At 34.7% G+C, this 27,582-nt stretch overlaps 1 pseudogene; it reads left to right on the forward strand.

Moving 5' to 3' along the window:
- The first annotated feature begins 6,058 nt into the window (after positions 1-6,058).
- LOC110221561 (caspase-14-like) lies at positions 6,059-7,239 on the forward strand (annotated as a pseudogene).
- The last annotated feature ends 20,343 nt before the right edge of the window (positions 7,240-27,582 follow it).

Raw genomic sequence — 27,582 nt, forward strand, 5'->3', positions numbered from 1 at the left:
TCCTCCCCCCATTTATGGCTAAGCTCCAATTTACAGATTAAGTCACTTTGAGCTCCATCTTGAACTCCATTACTCTTTTGAACAGACCATTCCATTCTTTCATGCATTTTCTGGTGGGTACAGGATAATCTTGTATTATTCAAGGTTTATTTTCTTTGTATTTGTAGGTATTCCTCCTGGTGTCTTGCAGAGTTTGTAATTTTTCAGTGGGATTATTAAACTTAACAGCTATATGTGTTGAAGCTTACAGCCTTATTTATTGTTGTTTGTTTGTTTTATTTTTGTTTTGTTCCAGAGGCCTTCTATAGACTCTTTTGATTGGCACTTTGTTTTCTGTAATGACAAGTTCTGGGTTGTTTTCCTATATTTTATATTGCATTATGGTATTTAGGTTTCTTTTTTCTTCTACATGTATTCTGGGAGACCTATAATTTTTGTTATCTATCTATCTATCTATCTGCCAGTCTATCGGTCTTTTCTTCAAGATGGACAGTTTTTGCTTGTAAAGGGAACATATTTTCTTTGAATATAACTTCTTTTTGCTATTCTTATTCCACATCACCCTTTGCCTCCATCTATTTGCATTCCCAGCCCATTGTCCTCTATTTTTTTTTTTTTGGTGAACTTGCCACTGTGGATTTAATTTTTTTTTCTATTCTGCCAATTATTTCTACAAATTCTATTCTCACTGTTCTCATTTCTCTTTTAAACTACTCAAGTATAGTACAATGTATTTCCATTTTTTCCTCAAAATCCCTGGCGTCCTCTGCCTCCTCGGGTGTTGAATTATTTTTGTATGATTTATGCATAGATGCCTATAACCTTTTACTATATCTGGAGGTTACCCTTCCTTCCACTGTTAATTTCCTTTCTGTGGGTTTTTCTGCTTATCATTAAGGTCTTTGAGTTTTCTTCCTCCTGTTAATTCACATAACTTCAGTCTTTTTTCCTTCTGTTATTTTCCACTATTGCTCACTTTCTAACTCATTTCCCTTTGATGATAATATCACTGGAGGCTAGATCTCAAAGAATCTTAATTTTCTCCTACATATGGAAATTCATGGTTCACCTGCCTAGATGTCTGTCCCAAGTGACTTTTGGGAGGACAGAACTGACCTCATCTGGGTGCTGGCTTCTTTCTTTTGGGTTTAGTTGAATGTTACATAACTATCCACATATGGTATTATGACCTATTCCCTCTTTTCATCAATCATCTGGACCAATGATACATAATACTGCCATATGGCAAATGTGTTTCATTTGGAGTTGGGTTGTCATGGCCCTGGGAAGAAGTCATAGTCAAAGTGTAAATCTGAACTCTATTGTAAGCTTAAACACTGCCCTGTTCCCTATGTTCCTCAATTCTTCTGCAAAGCTCTTTAAGTACAGGACACTGCCACAACCTTGAATATTATGGACACAGAAGATTTTTGGTTTGTAACTTGAATCTCCACTTCACTGGAAAGAATATGGGAAATGGTGAAAGTGCAGTTTGGGTTTGGTTGCAAAACAGGCATTTGAGTCAGCCTGAGTAGCCTTGATGCCTAGAACATGGTGGGCAGCAATGGATAGATTATATCTGTGATTTAGGAGTTAGTTCATGGAATTTTTAACAATCTTTGGGTTCTTAATATCCTAAACCATGAAGATACCTGAAATTGCTTTACTTCTGGCATATAATTTTCTTTTGGAAAAGTTTGAAAGGTTGAAAGGCTCATAGAAAAAGTCTAGTCCTCCATCTTGTTGGTCATATGACCTGGAAGTCTGTAAGCAATGTTATAAAAGGGATGCAGTTGAGAATTATTACATGGTAAAAGGGAAGAAAAAAGCCATTTTCATTGTAGCAAAACAAATTATGGAGAAACAATTTATTGTAAAATAGGGAAGACAAAAACACCTGTCTCAAAATAGTTATGGGATAACACTGACTCATTTAAAAATGCTAGGAACCTAGGACACAGGGAAGTACTTAAGTATAAATGCAGCTTTCACCAGTCTCTTGCTTTTCCAATACCTCCATCATACCATTTTCAAAGTAATCTTCCTAATACACAAAATAAGTCACTCCCCTGTTCTAAATATTTCATGGTTCCTCACCACTTAATGAGTAAAGTGCAAAATCCTTACCCTGTCATTCAAGGCCTTCCACAATCTCATTCCAATCAGTCTTTACAGTATTATTACTTATTATTCTTTTCTTTAAATTTTGTCTTCCAACCCAATTATAGTATTTGTTAATTCTTTTCCTCCTCTCTTGCAATCCCTGTACCTTGAAATGATTGTTCCCATATTTCTACCTGTCAAAATATTTCTTTTCCTTCAATGACCAGCTCAAGTCCTGTTTCTTCTATGAATCCTGCCCTCATCTCTCTAGCTCAAGTAATTCTTCCATTTTTGACTCTCTGAAGGCATTGATTTTGACTCTTTCTATATTATTTATCATATTCTATTTTAAATTTTATCTTTTTTCCATGTTTTGTTTCCACCCAACTCACCCTACCTAGCCCTCTAGAATGCCAAATTCTTCAGGCTAGGGACACTGCTGGTTTTCACTTTGTATTTCTAGAACTCAACTCTGAACCCACATATAGATGATTGATTAATGTTTGTTGAATTAAATTGATTTACATCAGCATAAAGAAGAGCCTTAAATAATTAAAGGATAAATTACTTTGTGAGGAATTTATTAATGAGTTTATTTAATTTTTCTACTGAATCCCAAGGGGGACTACTACTTATTGGTTATGGTTATCATCATTATCTTCAACACCATCACATCACATCATATCTGTTTTTCCTTAGTAAAATGTGAGCTAGCCGATAGCAAGAACAACTGCAAATTCTTAATAAATGCTTGTCCATTGATAGAATGACTAATTTTTTTTTCTGTTTGTATGCCTGACACTTGGTATAGAGATTATTGCATCATAATTGCTTAATACATAGGTTTTTAATTTATTAATTATTAAAATAATGTTATTACTTAACAGCAATATTTTATGGACACAGTTCTAGAATAAGAGGCAGAAGCCTGAGGTTCTGGTCCCAACCTTGCCATTTAATAGCAAAATGAACTTAGTTTTGTTATCTAACTTCTATCACCCTCAATTTTCTCTTATGTTAATTGAAGGAGGCATATGTATAGAACACAATGTCTAAGGTTCTGTACAGCTCTGGAATTCCGTTATTCTTATTGTAACATGGTCTAAAGGCAAAGTGACTCTGGAAGATTGTCCATAAATAGTTCAACTATATTTTAGGATAATTCTACATAGAATGTACTAAAGACAGCACCATGGGATGAAAGAGAAAACATAGGCTTTATACTAGGAGCTTACAGTCTTATTAGATTTTACAGCTTTCCTTTAAACATAAAATTATCTTAATTTAAGTTTTGTCTTAGGTAAATATAATAAGTTATACAACAGTAAATAAATAATAGTTTCCTCTAGAGAAACAACAACAATGTTTCTAGTGGTACTGCTTGCTTCTTAAGCATGGTATAGTATAATGAATGAAAAACATTCATTTAGTACTCACTATGTTCAAAGTCTTGTGCTAAGATATGGATATACAAATAGCAAAGCAAGACATTTCCTGCTGTCAAGAAACTCATATTCTAATGGATGAGACAGCACATGTGGGGGTTTTCAACCATGAGTCAGATGGAAAATCCTTGTGGTTCTTAGGGTACAGTGCCAAAGAAAATAGGAAAATATCTACTTAAGTGTCATTTACATTGATTAAACCACACCCATTTATGACAATGAACTTACAGTGCCATTAACTTTGGTGATAAGAATGTTCTTTTCTTGGTCATAATATCTTTAGAATTAATATTTAGGTCACTCAAAGGTCAATCAAGAGTCTATTAATGAACATAAATGGACTGTACTATATCAGTAATAAAGCATTGAGAATTGACATGAAAAATGTACTAGAAAATGTAATGGTAATGGAACAATCAGTGGGTCATCCATATGTTCCTCTGGTATCCATGCAATGTCAAGAACTGTAGAGAAAGATATGGAAAATTTCTGTAGACCCCTTTATAGAGTATTTATGGAAAGATCTGGAAAAAAAATTCACACAAGATGCAAAGAAGTTAATGGACTGTGATAAATGCCATTAGAGGGAGTATCCTTGTTAAAGAATACATTGACCTTGCTGTTAAAGTACCACCATATTTCTGTAACTAAAAATCAGAAAACATACTTTGCAAATCCTGCCAAGATATATCACTTTTTAAACTTCTTTCTCTAAGTCATTATTTGACTGTGTGAAATCATTGCAGACAGGACATCATTGATGGCTTTTAATTCTAAAGCCATAGTCAGTGAACAACTTTTTCTTTGTGTAACCTATTCCTCTTGCAATTCACTGCATGCTACACAATTTCAGGGTTAGCTAAGCACTTATAAATAAACAAACAAACAAAAAAAACCCCTCATTATCTTCTCTTCATGCTGTCATACCTTATCATCCTCAACTACTTAGGTCCCAATTCTAGAATTACGCTTAATGCCTTTCTCTAATTTGAATGTGACATTATGTTAAGGTTTGTTTATTTGTGTATTTGCATCCTCACCACCTCAGGCTGTGCCTTGTATATGTAGACATTAACAAATATTGGTTAAAATGTTGAACACACTATTATTGAGATAAAATTGGGGGAAGAAATAAACCTTCAATTTTAAGGCAATCTTAAATTATTCTATTAGTCAGTTCCATTAGCACAGCACATATTAAGCTTTTAGCTGTAATATTCATCCACATGACAATAGTAACCTGTCTTCCTGAATCTGGTTCTACCAACACCATCAAATATTCTTTCCAATGTAAAAAAAATTCTGGATGCTGAGACCAGAATTCATGTATTTTCAGGTGATTTCTTATACTGCAAAGATGGGAGCTGTGCAAATATGTCTTTCCAAAGACCCACTGCTTTTTAAAAAATATGAATAGTAATAATGCACATAAAAAGGAGAAAGAACAATGAGTGCTTGAGGGAAATTACTGTCTGATCTTACTTCCCTACAGTGCTAGCTCATACCCGTGAGAACTGGAAGAGTCCCTGGATAAAGTCACATGCACATTTAATGGGCTACTTGCATTCAGCCCAATACTGTTGTGCAGAAGGATGCATCATTGTGCTGAACACCTCAAGGGTGGCAATAAATGACACTGTAGCAATTTCATATCATTCTAAAGTTTGGAACCAGACACCAAACAAAGATCTACAAATAGTTTTTCATAACCCCCGATGGCACATGACATACTACAGCCTCAACACATATTCATAAATTGAATCATTTTACCAAGAAATGACATACCAAAACCTTGACCTAATCAACATCTGCACCCGCTGCCATTAGTCAGCATCTTTCACATTATCTCATCCAGGGCTGATATGTGGAAACATAAAGAAACGTATTACTAAACTTCAGTAATGGAACTGCAAGCCAAGATAAATTTGAAAAAAAAAAAGGTAGCGTCACACAGTACAAAGTATATAGTATTAAAGCACAAAGTGTATATAAATGTTAGCATTTTAAATTAAAGAACTCTGGTTTTCTCCCGCCAGAACTCAGTACTCCCAGTAGTAGTCAGATAGTTTCAGTTCCTCCCAGGTAGGCACAGCTTGTTTCACTTTCACCTTCAAGGCCTGTTGCCTCTTAGCTGTTAGCTCAAGGCTGTGCCCACCCCTCTCTTGAAGCTCCCTACCTTGTCTCCCCCAGATAATTAGCACACTGGACACACAGTCCAAACTGTGTCAGTTCAAGTTTTACTTGAGGAACTACAGGAAGGAATCCAGAATCATGATGTAGGACCTGGAAAAGGCCTCCAGGACCTCCTCTCTGGCTGATCTGCTGCTGAAGCATTATGGTGCCTGAACTCACCTGTTCTTAGTCTTGGTGTTCTTGTGGATGCACCGGATGGACCTGGTAGCAGAGTCAGGGTGAAATTTATTTCACTTTACCCTTGGCTGCCTATTAGCTGTTAAGCTCTCTGCTGTGTGCCCCCCTCTCCTGAAGCCCCCTACCCTGCCTCTCCCACCATGAAGGCTTTCCAAGCTTGGGTATTTAGCACACTGGATAAGTCGACTCAGCCTGAATTGGAACAGTTCAAGTTTTACCTGAGGAACTACAGGAAGGAGCCCAGAATCATGTTGTAGGACCTGGAAAAGGCCTCCACAACCTCTTCTTTGGCCAATCTGCTGTGGAATAGTTTCAGCCCCAGGGTCTTCGTCTTGGTGTTTCTGAGGATGCCCAGGATGGGCCAGAAGGACCTGGTAGCTGGGCTGGTATCACAAAATACTGGGAAGGAGAAATGATCTTGGAGGGAGAGGAAGAGGAAGAGGAAGATGAATCATATGCCTATGTGTCTGTCTCTAATGCTACAGAAAGGTTTTAAAAAAAAAAAGTATCACAAAATACCAAGGAGGAGAAATGATGTTGGAGGGAGAGGAAGAGGGATTGTATGTGTGTGCATTGGTCTCTAATGCTGCAGAAAGGTAAACAAGTCTTTTTTTTTTCATGAAAATAGCAATTACTTCAAGGTTGAATTGGAAGGGACAATATGAAAATGATGGTCCTGAATTGGAATGCCATAACATGGACAAAACTCGAAAGGCTTTTGTGATGTGTGTGAAGAAAGGCAGACCAGGGGCCAAACAGAATATAAACATTCCAATGAAAAGGAGTTAATGGAGAAATTAACACAGTTTTGAGGTGGAATAAAGATGGCGCTAGCTTCTGCCTTGTTGCTCGCATGGCCCCTGGAGGAAAAGGCTTTATAAAAACAGTATTGGACGAAAATGTCCACTTATCAGACATTTTTTAAATGCTCAGCAATGAAAACTACCCAGCACTTGAAGAGAAACCAAAAATCTTCATAATCCAGGCTTGTAGAGGAGAACAAAAAGATGGTGGTATTGTTCAAACTGATGCTGAACCAATGGAACTGGATGGTTCAGAGAAAAGTGACTTCCTACTTTCAGTGATTACTATATCATCTATCCCACCCAAGAAGATCATGTTGCTTCACAGCACCCAAAAGATGGTTCTGTGATCAAGCCATAGATGAAATATTTCAGTAACATGGCAAGAAGTTGCATATTGCAGATTTTTTTCACTCAAGTGAAGGACAGAGTGGTGCACAAAGTCTTCACCTGGGAAGAATCCTATAAAAGTAGTATTGAACGTGGAGTCCACTCTCAGCAAAGCTGTGTACTTTTGACACTTTGAGGTTGGAAAGGAGTTACCTTAGAGCCAGAAGCAGCTGACATGCTGCAGCAGAAAGTAGTCAATCACGTTTCCTGATCAGAATAATCCCTGCACTTGTAACTGCTAAGTGAACTGAACCAGGGGCTGCACTCCTGTTTCCCCCATGATAACTCTGATTCTGTATCCTGCTAAATGATCACAAGCCTCAAAGACCCTAACCAACTTAGCCTTAACCAGCTTAGTTCCCACAGGACCCAAGAACTCCTGGGTTGTCCTAAAGATGTGTGCATACATGGGCCTACTGTGGGAACTGTTTACTCCACATCTAAAAATGACTGTATTGGGTCCTGCCTTTTTGTGATTTTCATACTTAAAAACCCAATCCCTACCAAAAATCATGAACCCTCATTCTCAGGAAGACTTTGGCTTGCTAACCTGTTTTCCTCACTCTGAAATTAAATTTATATTTTATTCCTAACAACAACAACAAAAAAATAAAGTACTCTGCTGCTTGCCCATATGGTAGGATACTAATTTCTTAGCCTTGCATTCAAGGTAGTTTAGTGCAGTGAAAAGAGAATTACATTTGAAGTAAAAAAAAAAAAACCTGAATTCAAATTATAGTTTTGTCATTCACTATCTGTATGACCTTGCACAATCACATAAACTCCTTAGACTTTAGTTTTCTATACTGCAAAATAAGGAGTTTGGACTAGCAGAACACTAAAGTTATTTTCTAGTTCTACATCTCTGAACCTAAGATTGTCCATAAACTGGTTCCCTTCAATATTTCCATGTTGATTTAATGCTATTAATTTAATTTCATATTATTAATATAAGTAATATTAATTTCATGGTATGCATCATTTTATATTTTAGCCAAATTTGACTGTTCATTGTAGATGATACAAATAAATTCATTAATTGAAGGACATAAAAGAACAAATGGGCAGCAGTTTAGGCTGTGCCATGTTTTGTTTAAAGACTTGTGTGCATCCCTATTATTTGTAAATATTTCCAGTAAACTACAGTGGGCTTGATGAGAGAGCAATTTAAGATTCCTCAAAAACTTCCTCTTTGATCTCAAATGATACTTCCACATGTGATGTTGTATGATCTATGAGCATGTCTCAAAGTTATATGTAGTCATCACTTTTACTATCAGAAAAAAAAAAGCTGTGGACATTAACAGAATACCTTCACCATCTGCCATGAGAAAAGATGTGAAGCTAAGGGTTTGGCAATGTTACAGAGGTGGCATATTCATCACCTACATCTTTATTTCTTCATTCATTTGTGAGACAAGTGCAGTTGGAGTGACAGTTCTTCTGGAATTAGAGGAAAGAGACTTTTCTACATCCAGGATCCTACTGGGAGAGATTGTGATCTCTTAATCCTTAATTCACCACCTCAGGACTGATAAACTGATTTTAGGGGGAATAAATTGACAAGAATAGAGATTAAAAACCATATAGCGATTAAAAACCATATAGCTATGAAAAGTGGTAGGGAGAAGGAAGAAAGAGGTGCTAATTGATAGCAAAAATTAAAGAGAGACAAAGACATCTTTTAACAGAGTCAATTTTTCTTAAGAAAGATGCTAGTCCTGCCACTCAAAGTAAATTTAAATGCTGACTCTTCATTTACATATATGCCACGAATTACCAAACCTTTGTCCAGTTACTTTAAATTGCCTTATATTTATTAATTTATTCTCCCTCTCTCTTCCTCTTTCTCAGTCTGTTTCTGTGTCTGCTTCTCTGTCCTGCATGTCTGTCTGTCTCTGTCTCTGCCTCTGTCTGCCTCTGTCTCTCCATCTCTTTCTCTCCCTAGTTGACTCAAATTGTTTTTTTTTGCTCTGAGACACTGAAAAGAGGATATAATGAAAAGACTGTTATCTAGAGGTGAAGAGCTATGTTCATTATATGTTCTTGGTAAAGTCATCTCATCATTCTAGGCTTCAGTTTCTTTATCTAAAAATGTGTAGGATGGATTAAATAGTTCATCTCTTACTATAGAATTTTGATGTTATGATCAGTGACCTATGTTTTCTCCCATGAAAAAATGAAAAAAAACACAGCAGCTCACGTTTATAGGACACTTTAAAATTATAATAGTTTTATTCTATATACTATTTGATCCTCAGAATAAGCCTATAAGATTTTGGTAGTACAAGTATTATCACCTGTATTTTATTCATTAGAAAAATGAGTATCTGAAGAGTTATCATTTTGCTCAAGATTAGCCAATCAGAACTCAAACAAAGGACTTCTGATTCCAAGTTATAAATAATATCCTCTCCTGTATACCATGTTAGCTCACAGGCTGGTATCATTAGCACCAAAGACGTTTTGAGTAGATAACCAATTAATCGGCTACCTGAAAAAAACATACAGTGCTTTGGACATGCCTTCAGTGTACAATTTCCCCTGAACAATCATTTTATAACATAACTCTGGGGTCTGTAACAATCAGCTCCAAAAGTAAAACTCACAGTTAATTTTCTTAGGATACAGAAGCATTACTCCACAAAGAATGCCTCAGTTATTTGGAAGGACAAAAAATGATGTTATTTTCTCCAGTTCTTTTTATCTCTCTCCTTTTGCTTTATTTCTATGTTCTTTTATTGAATGGGGTGAAAAGACATGCCTATCTATCTTCTCTAATTGGTGGAACTAAGAAGTAGATGTTAGAAAATTAGTTGATATAATAAATCTTCATTCCAGCAAAGCCTTGGTGAGTCATTATAGAGAAGTTTATGAACCAAATTAGAATGCTAGTCATGAATACTTAATTAAATATCACTTGGAATGGGAGCTGAGAATCAGATAAAATTCAAAATGAAACCCATGTCCTGGAACTAAAGTTTTTGGGTTTATATAGACCAGGTTCAATTTGGGAGCTTCATTCTAAAATTTCTTTTATGATGTTGCTCTTAGCCAGGTTTCATCTTGGAAATAATAATACAACTTGAATCTAGTTAATCATAACAAAAAGAAAAAAGCCCCTAATATTCTAATGCAAACACTTCAGCTTAGCGGAACATTGAATGTATGGTAAGATTTACTTACCTCCTCCCCTAAAGGGGAGGAATTCATGTCAACCTAAAAAAAATGAGTTAACACAACATTATTTCTTTCTCGAATGGGCTTGCACCTACCTCAAAAAGTTATATAGGGAATACTCTGATAAAGATTAAAAAAACTGATCCACTTTCCCATATCTTTGGAGTGTTTATAACTCACATTACCAATGTAGAATAATGTCACAAATTTGCTCCTCTATATCATCTCCCACTATTTTTCTGCTCCGTCTTTGATTTGGTTTGGCAATTCCTTTTCTCAGTAAAGGAAACCCTCTGGTTGTCTCACGGTTTATAAATTCCTCTATTTCTCCTCAATTGAATTCACTGAATTGCATTCAATAGTATTCACATTTCCCACAACTCCCGACATGGCATAGAAATTCCTTGCTATTTGATTGCTCCCTCAATCCACTGCTGCACAATTTCTTCATTCATGATGGGGTGTGGAGAGAGTGGTAAATGGAACTGGGAAGGTGTCATGACTGCACGCATTTGCTGTGACACTATTCTGTTCTTCCCCTAAGAAAATAAATCTCTACCTTATGTCATGTGCTGGTGACTATGCTGGGAACAGGGACCAAAATAATTAATGTTCTTTTTCAGCTTGAACTTCAGTTGACAATTAAAACCACTGAATTAATTTGGATAGAGTTACATAATTTTAGGCCAGATTTGAAAGAAGAAATGTAAAAAACAACATCTCAAACATTCACAGGACAGTAAAATGTCAGGCAAATTGAATAAACAATATTGATTACTAGGGTAACTGATAATATATGTGAATCTTGTGATAGACCACAAAACAAAACCAATTTCATTATCGTGTTCTTATTCTTCCTATTATAATATAAATGGATCATAATTAGAAACTCAAAAAGTTTATTACGTATTTGTAAAAACATTAAATTACAGAGCAAATATTTTAAAGCTAGACAAAAGGCTCTAAAGTATTTCTTAGTATCATAGCATTTTTAAATGAATTTGAAATTAGGCATATATCTACATGTTTAACTGTTCTATTTATTCATTTGTCTGAAAAATCACTGAATGTTAATATAATACATTATTATTCCAAATGTTTTCTTTAGATTATTGATTACAAAAACAGGGAATAAATTTTTAAAAGTTCTACTTGGTCATGATGAAGAAAGAAAAAAACCCATCGTCTAATATCTCAGCTTTTCTATATCCTGCCCTTTAAAGGTTACCTTCCTCAACCCCTTACCCAGTGAATAATTCCCAATGACAGTATCCCTAACAAATGAGTGCTTTCATTTGCATACAGCTTATGACAGTGAATTTACTTCCTCATAAGGAGCACTATTTTCAGCTGTAATTATTAGGAAATTCTCCCCAACTTTGAACTCAAGTCTTTCTCTTCACAACTTCCACATATTTTTGCTAGACCTTCTTTTAGGTGCCAATGGGGGTGGACCTATCTGAGGGGTATGCTAGAATGAATCCTAATTAGCTCTGAAAGCCAATTGTTAAATTTTCAATTATAGCATTTGCACTCTGAAAATTGGCAAATGCTACAAATTAGGGCTTGATTTATTTTTTTTTATTAGTGTAAACTTAATAAAATGATGAAGGAAATGTCAATAACGTGTATTAACCCCAAAATACATAATACAGAATTTTTTTGAATGCTGATTGTTAAATATTTACCAGCATGTCCCTGTTCCCTTCCCACTTATACACAATAGTGTCAAATTCAAAAAAATCACTATATCATTTTTCACACATTTTTTCTATAGCCTAACCTATTTTAGTTCATGTAAACATTTCTCATATGGCATGATATCAAGGGGTCTCTCTGCCTTGGTCACTATCCTTTCTTTTATATGATGTTTGACATTAAATTCAGTAAGTACAGCCATGTTGCAGAAGGATCCCAACTGAAGGGAATATTGGGTAAGTTAAAGTTTGAGGTCTGCTCCACATAAACTGTACTTAAGAACTCTCAAATATCTATAGAATGGCGAATACAAATGGTTGGGTTTTTTTTAATCTTGAGACCCTGATAATTAATAAATCTTTGATTTTAATTTACTTATTCATTTTGTATCAAACCCTTTATTTGTATACCTTGTGTTTTATTTCCTGACTTGTTTGTTTTCCTTGTTTGAAGCCTGTACTCTTCAAATAGCTCTACTATCCTTGTCATATTTGTTTCCAAAATTAAGAGCTCTGTCTTACAATCTTTGCATCCACCTTGGGTTTTACAAACACTTGAGATTTTCAGTTCCAAAACTTGTTTTCCTGGCCACTTATCAATATTGTTCTTCTGCTTCTCTAATTTACTCTGAAGTTTATGCCAAAATCATCCTATTAAACCTGGCTTATGTAATGCCAGAAACCATTTTGATCAGCACCATGGATCCTTCTTATATCCATCTTTAAGCATCAGGGAAAAGGAAGTGAGGAAATAATATCTACATCTACATATATTTCCTATACATACACATATATATGTATATATGTCTTTGTACATAAACACATATATACACGTACATACACATACACATATACATACAGACACACAGACACAGATGCAGACATAGACACACACACACACACACACACACACACACACACACACCTCAGGACCTAGCTTGTCATTGTCCTTCATAAAACGTGATGAACTGAACTGCACATTGTATTGTCTTACTAAGGCATAGCATAGCGTAACTTGATGATGCAGTGGCCAGAGTGATGTAATCAAGTACTGTCTGAGCCAATGTTGCCTCAGTTTATTCTTAAATGAATGAACCTTGGCAAGACTTGTAACTTCTTTATCTTTTTCCCACTTAATAGTATTTTTCAAATATATATGAAGATAGTTTTCAATATTCATTTTTATAAGATTTTGAGTTCCACATTTTTCTCCCTCCCTTCCTTATCTCCCCCCTCCCCAAGACAGTAAGAAATTGATATAGGTTATACATGTACAATCATAATTAATCATATTTCCACATTAGTCATGTAGTAAAAGAAGAATTTCTAATTTGTTATTTAATTGGTGATTTTTAATTTGTTCTTTTTCTAACTTCATTAATTGCATGTCCAATTTACTGATCTCCTCTTTCTCTACTTTCCTGTTTCTCTGTTTTATTTTTTGTAAGCATTTAGAGACATAAAATTTCCCCTAAGAATTATTTTTGCTGCATTACATAAATTTTGGTGTGTTGTCTAATTATTGTCATTCTCTTGGATGTAGTTAATGATTGTTTCTATGATTTTTTGTTTGACCCACTCATTCATTTTTTTTTTGGCTAGGCAGTGGAGTTAAGTGACTTGTCCAGGGTCACACAGCTAATACTTGTCAAGTGTCTGAGGTCAGATTTGAACTCAGATCCTCCTGACTCCAGAGTAGTGCTCTATCCACTGTGCCACCTAACTGCCCCTGACCCATTCATTCTTTAGGATTAGATTATTTCATTTTCAATTAATATTTGGCCTATTTTTTCCATGGCCCTTTATTATACATAATTTCATTGCCCCGTGATCTGAAAATGATACGTTTGATATTTCTGCCTTTTTATGCTTTTGATTGTGAGGTTTTTATTCTCTAATACATGGTTAATTTTTGCATAGGTGCTAGATACCACTGAGAAAAAGTTATATTCCTTTCTATATCTATTCAGTTTTCTCCAGTGGTCTATAGCATCTAATGTTTCTAAAATTCGATTCACTTCCTTAACTTCTTTCTTGTTGCTTTTGTGGTTAGATTGATCTGCTTCAGTTTTATGGGAGAGTTCATCCTATTCACATTAATAGTTATGATTACTAACTGTGTATTTCCTTCCATTCAATTTTCTCCCTGTTCATAGTTTTCTCTCTCCTCTCACCCTCACCAGTGTTTTGCTTCTGACCACTACCTCCATCCATTGTCTCTTCTCTCAGCCCCTCTTCCTTTCCTTTGCTTCCTACTTCCCTTTCACCCTCCCTTCTATCCAACTCTCATCCCTTTTTTTCCACTTTTCCCTCTCACTTCCCTATCACGTAAGATAAATTTCTACACCTGAGTGTGTATGTCATTCTCTCTTTGAGCCAAACACAATGAGAGTAAGGTTCAAACAATGCTCACCCCCATTACTTTCTTTCCCTGTATACTTCCTTAGGACTTTTGTGCCTCTTCATGAGATATAATTTACCTCATTTGGCCTCCCCCTTCTGCTTCTCCCAGTACAATAATTTCTTCACCCTTAATCTTTTTTTTTTAATATCATCACATCAAAGTCAACTCATACACACACCCTCTGTCTATGTATACCCCTTCTAACTACACTAATAGAGATACAGTCCTCAAGAATTAACAAGTATCATCTTTTCATGTAGGGATATAAACAGTTCAACCTTATTGAATATCATGGTTTTTCCCCCCTTTCCTGTTTATGCTTTTATGCTTCTCTTGAGTCTTGTACTTTCAGATCAAAGTTTCTATTAAGCTCTGGTGTTTTCATCAGGAAGGTTGGGAAGTCCCATATTTCATTGAATGTCCATCTCCTTCCCTGAAATATTATGCTTAATTTTGCTGGGTAATTGAGATTCTTGGTTTTAATCCAACTTCCTTTGCCTTACAGAATATCATATTCCAAGATCTCTTATCCTTTAATGTAGAAACTGCTAAGTCCTGTGTAATCTTGACTATGGCTCCTTGATATTTAAATTTTTTTTTTTCTGGCTGCTTGCAGTATTTTCTCCTTGACTTGATAATTCTGGAATTTGGCTACAATATTCCTTGGAATTTTCATTTTGGGATTTCAGGAGATGATTGGTAGATTCTTTCAATGACTATTTTACCCTCTGGTTCCAGGATATCAGGACAGTTTTCCTTGATAATTTCTTGAAAGGTGCTGTCCACACTCTTTTCTGATCATGGCTTTCAGTTAGTCCAATAATTCTTAAATGATCTCTCCTGGATCTATTTTCCTGGTCAATTGATTTTTACAATGAGGTATTTTATATTTTCTTTTATTTTTTCATTATTTTGATTTTGTTTGACTGATTCTTGATGTTTCATGAAGTCATTAGCTTACACTTGCCCAATTCTAATTTTTAAGGAAATATTTTCTTCAGTTAGCTTTTGTACCTCCTTTTCCATTTGACCAGTTCTACATTTTTAGAAGTTGTTTTCTTCAGTTAGTTTTTGTGCTTCTTTTTCCAAGCTGTGGATTCTCTTGCATACCTCTCATTTCCACTCCTCCAAAATTTTTCTTCTACCTCTTTTATTTTATTTTTAAAATCCTTTTTGAGCTTTTACAAAACAGGCTTTTTGGGCTTTAGATCAATTCATATTCCCCTTTGATGCTCCACATATAGGTATTTTGATATTTTTATCTTCTGAGTTTGTGTTTAGATCTTTTCTGCCACCATAGTAGCTTTTTATTATCAGGGTTTGGGTTTTTTTTGCTCATTTTTAAAAGTTAAGCTCTTCTCTTGGGTCACAGAGGTCACTGTCCCAAGCTTCCTGTCCTGCGGTCCAGGGACCTAGTCACTGGCTTTCAGCTCTTGGGCCTGATCTTCTAGCAGCTTACTCACTGCACTGGGTTTGCCCAGGCTACTTGCCCTTACTGTGCCCTTCATTCTGGGTCTGCTAATTTTCCTGCTGCTCTGGGGCTATAGGCCTCACAGCAGGCCTGATGTGCCATTGGCATGCTGAGCCAGGAGCACAGGGTCTCAGTTGTTGCTTTGTGTTGTGGCTAAGAGCCTCCTGTTGCCTTGCCTGGACACCCCCTGCACTGGGCTTTACTCTCCTTTTACACAAGTGAGACAGACCTTTCCTGAAGACCTTCTCAGTTCTTTTGGGCTGGAAAATTATTTCACTCTGTCTGGTTTTTTGGATTGTGTTGCTCCAGAATTCTTTTAGAGGCTTGATTTAATGTTGTTTCTGAGGGAAAATGGCGAGGGCTCTGGCAACTTCCCGGCTTTTCTCTACCATCTTGACTTTGCCTCCCTCATAACCTCTTTGAACTTCATTTGTATCATTTGTAAACTGAGATAAATAATAGCTTCTTCCTCACAGGGTTACTATGAAGATTACCTAAGATAATGTTTTTAAAGTGTTTTGTAAACCTTAAAGCTCTACATAAATGCTAGCTATTACACACACAAACACACACACACACACACACATACACAGAGGAGAGAGAGAGAACATGTAGTGCAATCATGGCTAACATTTATATATCAGATTAACATTTACAAACCACATTACATATGACTTCACAATGCACTGTAAGTTAGGTGCCATTGTTATTTCAATTTTGCAGATGAGGAAACTGAGGAAGATAGCAACTAAGTGTCTTAACCAAGGTCACACAGCCAATAAGTGTCCAACACTGAATTTGAACACCTCTTCCTGATTCCAGGTTAGGCACTGTATTTACTTTGCTGCATAGATGTATATTTTAAAATTTTATTACAGATTTGTTAAAGCATAATAGTTAAATTAACATATTATACTTAACATATTAAATATATATTAAAGTTTAATACTTACTAGACTACAAAGTACTATCATTATGTATTAATGCAGTTTAAGACTAATTGTGTTTGGTAGCTTTGCCATAGTATTAACTAAGTGACCATATAATCGACTAAAACCATCACACCTTTTTTCACATAAACTATATTATACTAATGTTTTCCTAATCCTGTATTTTTAAATATTTTAACTGATATGCATTTGTCTGTATTAATTTCACTTTGTTAAGTTTGGTTTATTCTTCTAGACTGTTGAGGTATTTTTATATTCTGAATTTTTATATGCAGCATATTATCTAGCTCCTCTTAGCTATATATTAATTATAAATTTCAAGTGAATGATATCAACATACCCACCTTGCAAATTGAAAAAGTGCATGAGTATTTGAAGTTGACAAGCTAAGAATATTTTGGAAATTTTGTAAGAATAAAACAACCTATTTTTGTTCACATACATGACTCTAAAAATGTAGTAAAGAGAAGAAAGAGTAGATTTGGCTTAATTAGAAATAAAATTTTATTTCAAAGGTGAATAAGAGTATTGAACTAAATACTGGTCCCTACTCTATCAGCTTTTGGGCTTATGGGGGATACTTTGGTGGGAATTTTATGCAAGCATGAAAGGGTTTGCTGTGATGATTAAGTTAATCTGCAAATCAAATTAAAGTTTATGGTTGATGGGAAAAGATGCAGAGAGGTTCAGATCATCATATTGTAGCTACTTCTATATGACTATCAGTGTAAGGCTTGCTGAACAGGACTCCATTACGTGGAAAAGTAATTTTTATGAAGTATCATTCTTTAAGTTGACATTTATGTAACATTGCATGTTAAGCTAATGCCGTGCTTTGTTGCATGTTAAGCCAGTATTCATAGCTGCAATGCATTAAACCAAAATGTTATGTTCTATTGCATTAAAGTAACATTCATGTTCAGAGCTAAAGAAGTGTAGAAATGTTGAAACACTAGGTTACAAGTGTTCTTATGGGAAAAATCTGTGAAGCACGAAGGGAGATATATTATCTCAATCACATTCTTAACTCTAATTATTCAGAAAATCTCTCTTATTTTCCTCCCAAATCTTCATTGCTTAGATTTCCACATGTTTGTCCTTATTCTTCATTTTGTAACTATTAAGAAGAGTTCTAAACCCACTTCTTCATGACAGTGATATCTATATGAAAACCACTAGCCTTTCTTTCACACATTTATTTTCTATTTCCTACCAAATCTTATTCATTTAAAGATTTCATGTATGCTACTATATCAAGGGCTTTACCCTCCTGGTCACTATCATGGGTCTTGGTGGACAGTATTTGCAGCTTCAGTCTAGCTAAATAGGCCATCTCTGAATAAATTATAACATAATCTCCATCTATAGGAAAAGGGGCAAATATTAAAAGCAACTTATGGGTTTTGAAGAGATAAAAGAAGAGTTATATTGTGAGAAGAAAGATATGGAGTAATGGTGTTTCAATGCAAAAGATAAAAATGTTATCGAAAATGGTACTTTATAACCCTAGACATTTTTGACTCTCTTTCAATACTAACCCTCTATCTGAACCATTAAACATTTAAAGGAGGGAGAGCCTCAAGGTCTGAGCAAGGCCATCAAAAGGCTCTGATGTCTGCAGAAATTTTGCCAGATTTAATTGCTTCTGATTCGGCTGTTATCTTGACCTATTATGTTTGCCTGCTCTGGGTGTTAAAATCTGACCTATGACTCTAGAGTTCTTTCTTTGGATGTGTTCCCATGTGTAATCAAATCAGAATACCGTTCTTTTTCTTGCCAGATACTTTTACCTTTCCCTCTCACTATCCCAATTCTTCTAAGATCTATTTTTTCTTGGGCTCTTGTTTGTTCTTGTCTTCAGTACAACGTTTTCATCATAGTAGGTATAATGGATTGACCATCATGCAGACTTTGACTTTCATAGCCCACTGGTACCCTTCATCGATTCCAGCAAAGTCCACTGGCCTTGGCCTATTATCACAGTCATAACGTTAAATCAGAGTTTGAAAGCACATCAGAAATCATTTCATCTAGCCCTTTTATTTTAGAGTTGAGAACTGATTTCCAAAGAGGTGGAGCTATTACTGATGATCTCTTGGTGAGCAGGTGAAAGAGCTAGATTTGAACCCTGGTCTTTTAATTACAGACACAGAGTGTTCATATTTATTTACATATAGCATAGCATGAGTGTTATTGTCAGTTACTTTTCCTAGTTCTGGTGGATCATGCAGGAATTTTGGGGTCTGCTTCCAAGGCATGTGGTATCCTCATGCTTTGAGGACTTGACATATTTTACATGGCATGTATGACATTCCCCTGAAAAGGGAAAGATCTTGAGGTTTCTAGATATTCAAGCAACCCAGCCATCTACTACGGTAACTCCAAAGCTCATGCAGTCTCCCATATAGGTAGGACCACCATGGGCATCCCTATCTTCAAAACTCCAAAGAGGCTAGTATCACTAGAAACTTTTTTCTCAGACCTGAGCCATATGAGTCATTTAGAATACAAATGCTTGTGTGGATAAAACCTTTCACTGTCCCACCTCACATCAGAGTTCTGTTCCTTGCTCTCCTCAGTTCTGACTCTCACTTAGTCCAAGATTATTTCTGCTTGGAACGCCTTTACTGATCGAAGAACTCAATTGTATAGGAACTATCCAGGGACTCTCCAACTTTCCCACTTCTTTTGGCTTGCAATCCCTTAGCTCTTAGTATTTTCCAGGAACTCATCTATTGCAATCTTTGCAGGCCAGTGAAGACCCCTGATGTACATGATGTTCTAAAATAATCACATGACTCCACTGTCTTACTTCAAAAGGCATAGGTTTGTAGAAAGCATTTCATGGAGATCATTCTTTTGACTCGTGCCCCAATCCAGAATTTGTCCTGAGAACATCAACATTTGGCTTTCTAAATGTTCCTCAACAAATAGAAAAGGTCATTCACCAGTCCTAAGCAAGTCGTATCTTAAATTTTTACCCAAGGATATCCCTGATGAATAAATTATAAGCAAAAAAAAAAATTGTAGAGATGAGAAAAGAGAAATGGAGTGGTAAATAGCTCAATCAACAAACATTTAGCAAGTGGCTACTATTTGCCCAGGCACTGTTCTAGGAGTTAAATATACAAATGCAAAACTGGAAAGTCCCTGTTCCAGGGAAATATTTTACCATGACTTTTTAGCCACCCCTTGTTAATCATTTCCCAACTTCAGATCATTTATTTTTGAAATACCTTGAAAACCCATTCTAATGAGTATCTTTAAAATTGTGCTACTTCCAGCAGAGATTTCTCCTATAACCATTTGTTATGCTGTTACCACTTCCTTACATAATAAACTGGGTGTTAAAGTCATGACCTCAAATTTAGTGAATTTCTTATTGGTTCTAAAGAGATTACCACAGAAAGAACTGCTGATCCATTAATTTATTTTCTACTTGTTTTTCTCCTTCCAAATTCATCTACAAATACACTCAGTATTGTCTAAATCAAGTGTGTTTCATGCCATGTTCACTTCAGTCTCTATTTCCAAATAGTTTTTCATTGCTTGGTCCTTATAGTTTTACAAATAAGTTTCTAATCTATTTTTTTTTTTGGCCTTTAATGCCATGTGTCCTTTTAGAATTCAGATTCTATACCACATAGTTCACATATGTTTAGCATTGATATTACTTCATCGTGTATAGTACCTTTTAGTGAAATATAACTTTCCTCCTTATCTCTTTTAAATAGGGCTATTTTTTGCTTTTGCTTTGTTTGAGTTCATGATTGCTATCCCCACATTTTTTTTTACTTCACTTGAAGCATAATAGATTCTATTCCAGCACTCTACATGTATCTCTGTTGCAAGTGTGTTTCTTATAAATAATATATTATTGGATTCTAGTTTCTAATCCGTTTTGATATCTGCTTCTATTTTATGGGTGAGTTCATTCCATTCACATTCACAATTATGTTATTACCTGTGTATTTCCCTCAATGCTTTTTTTTTGTTTATCCTTCTTTATCTCTTTCTCTTTATCTATCTGTCTCTATCTTTGTCTCTGTCTCTGTCTTTATCTTTGTCTGTCTCTGTCTCTCTGTTGGATCCATAACCTGGGTCCCTGCTCTCCTGTGGCATCGATGCTATCACTCCTTTTGGCTTTGGGACTGTTACCCAGAAATGTGTATGGGAATTTGTATGGGAATAGAGTCCTGAACCCAGCACCAGCAAAAGGAGTCCTAAAACCTGCTTTTGACCTGTTTTCCAACAACACTCCCCTTCACACACTGTCCATGGGCTGAGAGCTCCAGAAGCTGTTGCTGTAGGCAATGTAAACAACTGTTTGTGCAACACCTTTCCTGTCTCTGCTCTGCTTCTGAGACCCACCACCACCCTGAAAGACAGACCTTTTCTGTCGAACTAGTAAGTTGTTTTAGCCAGGAAAATTATTTCACCCAACCTTTTGTTGGTTCTGCTGCACTAGAATTTGAATTAAGGCATTCAGAGTTGTTTGGGAATTTTGGAGAGCTCCACTGAGTGCTTCTCTTCTCCACCATCTTGGTTCTACCTCCCCTCATTAGTTTATGCTTGAAGAAGGGATCTACCAAAAAGAAAAATGGAAATAGAACTTGCACCTATCACTTGGAGAATGGCTGAAAAAATAATTGAACATTTACATGATAGAATAATATTGTGCCATAAGAAATTATGAATATGAAGAATTCAGAAAATCTTGGGAAAATATGTAAATGAATTAAAAATGAATTAAGCAGAACTAAGAACATAATATACATGATGACCACAATAATAAAAATGTAGCAGTTTTTAAACACTTGGCATTATATTTGTCCATATTTTAATTCCAATTAGTTCCATTTCCACCCTTAACTTCAGAGGGCTGATGATGAAACATACCTGCTTTCTTTTGGAAGGAAGCTGGAGGACAGTAAACACAGAATGGAACATCCCTAGTAAGACATTGTTAATGGGTCAGGTTTTTTTTTCAGGTTATTCTTTACATTATTATGAGGGAGGGCTTATTTGAAGGAGCTATTACTTGAAAATAATAGTGATAAATAAATGCGTAAACAAGCAAAAAAATAAAATATTTAAAAGAAATTTCTATAATGTATAGTTGTGAGCCTTCTCAACGGTCTACAAAATGTTGTCTTCTTTCACTTCTTGGTTATCAGCAATGTTTTTCCACATAATTTTTGCTCTTATCCATTGTTCCCTCCTTTGCCTCAATGGCAGGTAGCATCAGGGTATCCTTTGACTTATAATTGGATACTTTTTAATGAGCATTGACTTTTTCATCCCCCATAACAGAAGTTTTTATGTGATCTTCAGTTATCTTCATGGTGGTTTATTTGCTCACCTTCATTATGAGCACTGCAAGGTGAGAAGGCTAAAAATTCCATTAAATAATATTTCATGTTGCCTTTGGATGCAGAACAATTTCAATTTCTTTATTCACCACTCTAAAGAGGACTTCTGAGTTGTCTTTCCATTTAGCTGCAGCTTAACAGATTCTTGTTTGATATATAGCCAGAATATCAATATAAATGTGATTTATTTCTTCCCATACAATATTATGTGCTAGTCCTTGGCCATAGGTTGAACATAAAACAATGGAATCAATATTTGTAGGTAGTCTGAGAGCTATGTGATCAGTAGGACCTTTTGCCCTCTTTTCTGGTAATTTAGTATTGTCACTGCAAAAGTGAAAGCGGTCTATATGGCTTTGAATTTTCTACATACAACTGTATAAGGGCTTACCATTGCCAAAAACAACAACTACAAAAACAACAGCAACAACAGCAATCAAATGTTGTCCCATCTTCTTTTAATGAGGCTGTTTATATTTAGGTAGGATGTTAATCAAGTAGTAGACACAATCCAATGCCATGTGAATATGTGAGGTCTTTTAGAGTTAGTAGACAGAACTTAATAATACGAATACTGTTCTGGCATGGCCTTTGAAAATCCATGGTTATTTCCATCTCACAATAACCTAATAAAGCAGGACACACATCACATATCATAAATATCTAGATAATGTCTTTTTTCTCCATTCTTTGTTTCTTTTCTTTCATTGTTTTTAGATTTCACAATTAAAAAGACAGGGTCCTCTACTATATGAATTTCTTACCTAGTTACATTAAGCACTGTTCTTAAGTTATCTGTATTGATACAAAAATAATTTAATTAAACATGATAAATATTTAGTACTATTTTTATAGATTAATCCCACATGTGTCCATTTTGTGAATAAGGGTTTATCTACCTACCTATCTATCTATCTATCTATCTATCTATCTATCTATCTATACATGTGTCCATTTTGTGAATAAGGGTTTATCTACCTATCTATCTATCTATCTATCTATCTATCTATCTATCTATCTATCTATCTGTCTGTCTGTCTCTCTGTCTATCTATTCACACTTCCAACCATCCATCCAATTATCTATCTACTTATCCAATACATAAATGCATACATATTTATCTATACACCTAGAGTGAAAAAGTACTTATAATACAATATATTTTGTTTTCTTCGATATTTAGATACTTAAGACAACTTCAGAAACTTATCATCCAAAGCATTTTAATTTTTCCTTCAAGAAATCCCTCAAAAAGAAAAAAAGCACTCTTGAGAAGAGACTATTTATCTTCTCCATAAGATATAGAATTGACTTTGGAGGAAAGATGGGCAGGTATTGTTAAGGCCCCCAAAGAAAATATTGAATATGTTTAAATTCATAAGTTTCTCAGATTTATAAAAGCTACAAATTGATATTAAATGACCCTCTGAGCCTCTTTTTCTCTAATTATAATTATGGTTATTATTGTTGTTATTACTATGTCTGCTACCATGGTATCAAAAAACTTTAAACAAAAAGAAATTAATGAATAATATGTACTATCCTATTAGGAATACATTTTTTTTTCACTTAGCATTAACTTTTTGGCAAGAGATACTGGATATACTCTTCAAAGGGTTATTTTACATAACAATGTTGTTGATGTGGCTATCTTTGTCTCATTGTCATATTTTATGTCTGTTTGAGACTCAGAGACTCACAATCTAAGAAAGAACCATCTAATAGAGGGGGAATCACTAGGAGACACAACTAAATCCTCTGGGAGTTCTTAATTTTATGTCCTTTCTTATGAAAGTCATCTCCTTTGTCCTTTTATGTTAGTTTGTGTTTGTCCCTAGAAACTCAAAGAACATTTTATAATATAGCAAAATAACAACAAAAAGGTAAATTCAATATTTGTGAAATTAGGCTCAAATATGTTTAAGATAAAGCAAATTTTTAATGCTGAGTTTTATTGCTTACTATCAAATTCTGTAGTTTCATGGTATCTCTCTTCCCTCTAATTCTGGAAATGCTATACTAAAATTTCCTATTTTAACTTGTTTTTTCTTATATCTGTGCTCTTAAAGCAAAGATGAAAATTGGAATAATTATTTAAGTGTCAGACATCTTTCTTTCCACCACCTACCTCACCTCTAATTAATAGTTTTGTTCAGACACTTTAATGAAATTTAAGTCTTAATTTATCATAAAACTTGTTTTCTTTCTCCACCCTAAAAGTCAATTTTACAAGTTCGCTTCAATTCAACAACATTTAATTGACTGCCTACTATGTGCATGGCTTGGCACACAAACCAAATCATTAATATCACACTTGGAGCTGGCAATCATCACTTGTCAGATAGTGTGCCAATTGGAAAGCTGTTGATTTGAAGCAATTATGTGCTTTCTTCACTGCTGATGTCAGCGAATCATCATATAGTAACTCCTGATCTGTGTGTAAAGATACACTGAATTCTCACCAAGTTGTTTCTGTTACCTTGTAGAATATTAATGAATTGTGAGAGGCAGAATGATCCCTTTAAAAAATAATCTGACATTCAGTTAATAAAAGAAAAATTACTTTGAATTTTCAATTCTGATATGAAATACCTACCTAAATTCTGCAGCTAGCAATCTCATAAATCTTAAGTGCTTTTGAGGAGGAGTAACCTTGTTAATATATGGTTCCATGATACATTAATTCAATCTTCATTAGTTAAGGAAAAACTTTCAGAGGCACTAATAGGATTTTTCCCCAGTGGTTCCATGACCATTTAAGTCTAAGTCTTTATAAAATAAAAGAAATAAAGTCCATCATAGATGATAATAAGGCAGTATGTAAGACAAAATAGTCTTTAATAATGAAAATTGGAATTTTTTTCTGTTTGAGAGTCTATCTTTCCCTCAATAATTCTATCCTTGGGAATATACCTAAAAATATTACCATAAATAAATAATAATTATCACTACAATGTTGTTCACAGTAACATTATTTGTGATTGTAAGATGCAGAAATGACCTGAATGTTCAATGGTAGGGACAAGTTTAAATAAATTATGGTGCACAGATGTAACTGAATACCATAATAAAGTGAGGGAAAGGGAAGGGGGAAAGTACATTTATATAGCACTACTATGTGCCACGCAGTGAGTTAAGTGTTTTTCTTTGCTTTACAAATGTTACATCATTTTTTCTCCTCAATAACTAAGTGAAGTAAGTGCTACTACTATTTCCATTGTACAGTTGAGAAAAATGAGGATAAGTGGATAAGTATTTTGCCCAGGTCCACATAGCCAGTAATTATCTGAGGACAGATTTGAACTAATTTTTCTTTTTTAAAAATAATATTTCCTTTTTCTCCAATTACCTGTAAAAACAATTTTAATATTCTTTTTTTTTAAGTTGTGAGTTCCAAATTCTATCATTCTCTCCCTCTTCTCCCCATCTCTAGGATGATAATTAATCTAATATAGGTTATACATGTGTAATCATGTAAAACATATTTCCATATTGGTCATTTTGTGGAAAAAAATGAAAGTAAATGAAAAATAGCACGCTTCAATCTGTATTCAAATGTCATCACTTCTTTCTCTAAAGGCAGATAGCATTTTTCATCATGAGTCCTTTGGGATTGTCTTGGATCATTGCATTGCTGAGAATAGCTAAGTAATTCACAGTTTGAACTCAAATTTTTCTGACTCCCAGCTCAGCAATTACATCAAGAGTACCACCAGTTCCCTCTAAATTATAGTAGATACAAGGAAAATGGAGACAATCTGGAATGACCTTAACTAAATAATCAAAAGCAGAAATAAACAGAAATACAACAATAGAATACATGTTAGCTATGACCATATTAGTTGAAATACAAATGAGAATGGAAGGACAAAGAAAGAATCTTCACCGAGAAAACCTGAATGTTGAAAAATTGTGATATTTTATGCGTTGAAATAATTTAAATATAAATAGCAAACTAAATAGTTGTATTGATGTTCAACATTCAGTTTTTTTTAATAAGCTGCCTATTTAAAAACAATATTTGAATACTTAACACTTATACATGTTGCAAAAAGCAAATATTTAGGAATGAAAATCTTCTTCCATCTTTGGGAACAAATGTGAAGAAGGTGTCAGAATAAAACAATAAAAGCAAAAAAAGGCTCCGGGTACCGTTTTTTTTTTGAGAGTGTATCCTTAATGTGTAGATTTTAGAGAAGAAGTGTATATTCTCTTCAGAAGCATTCTTTTGAGGTATTAATTTTTCACCTAATCTTCCTTCCATATTTGAAAATGATACAGATTGACAGTGTTGCTCCCTATGCTCTGAGAATATATAGATCAAGAGATGAATGGGTGAATAGTAATTTTTATAACTATCTCTGCTATTTTGGGGGCACCTATAACTTGCTTGTAACTCTACCTTTTTGGTTCCATGATACCTGTGTTCAAAAGGAGGCACTACAATGTCTGATATTGTTTAGTCAATGAAGTAAATAATAAACAGTACCTATTATTATTTACTCTTTACTAAATACTGTGCTAAGTCCTGGGGAGAAAAGGGGAAAAAAATAATGTATTGGCTTCAAGGAGCTTATATTCTATTAGGGGAAATGTCACACAAAGAAGTGAATATAAACTATAAAGCCAGATTGACCTCTGTGGATGGTATTACAATCTTATCTGATAGGATTTATACTTGGATTGATCTTGGGGGTTTTCCCATAAGTATAAAATAAGGATACTCTAGTTACAGGCATGGAGCATTCACATATTCATTCTACCCCATAAAGCAAATCCTCCCTGTTTGAACACAATCTTTATTGTTGTGAACTTATAATGATATTAAATAGATACACTAATTTAATCAAGAAGATTTAACCAATTTAATGTAATTATCACGAGGACAGAGTGCAGAAAGTGCCTTAGTTAACAACCAAACCTCTGACTTCCTACAAAGACATGACTGCAAAGTGGACACCTACTGGTAATATAAACCCATTTGTAAAATCTTACGGAAATTTTGAACAGTGCTATCTCATAAAGAAGAGAACAATAATAATGAATAAAATCAATTAAAAGAAAGTTTGGCCAGATGACCAAGTATGCAAAGTCATTACAATGACATTCAAGTATGAAAATGGGTGGAGTACAGAGAGAAGAAAATGGGCAAAATTGCAGAATTCATTATAACAAAATATTTGCTACAGTAAGGATAATTAAATCATGACACATTGACAGAATACCACAATCCAATATCTGCTTACAGTTGGGGAGGCAGAAACAATGTTAGTGAGAATAAAGATTGGAAAAGTAGCCAGATTAGATCAAGTATATAAAGAAAAGATCCATGCCTGTGGTGATAAAAATTTTTATTCCATTAAGTGCTTTATATATGGGATATATAATGGAAGAAAA

This window comes from Phascolarctos cinereus, unplaced genomic scaffold (genome assembly GCF_003287225.1).
Source record: "Phascolarctos cinereus isolate Bilbo 61053 unplaced genomic scaffold, phaCin_HiC Scaffold_726;HRSCAF=1367, whole genome shotgun sequence".
Taxonomy (NCBI): domain Eukaryota; kingdom Metazoa; phylum Chordata; class Mammalia; order Diprotodontia; family Phascolarctidae; genus Phascolarctos; species Phascolarctos cinereus.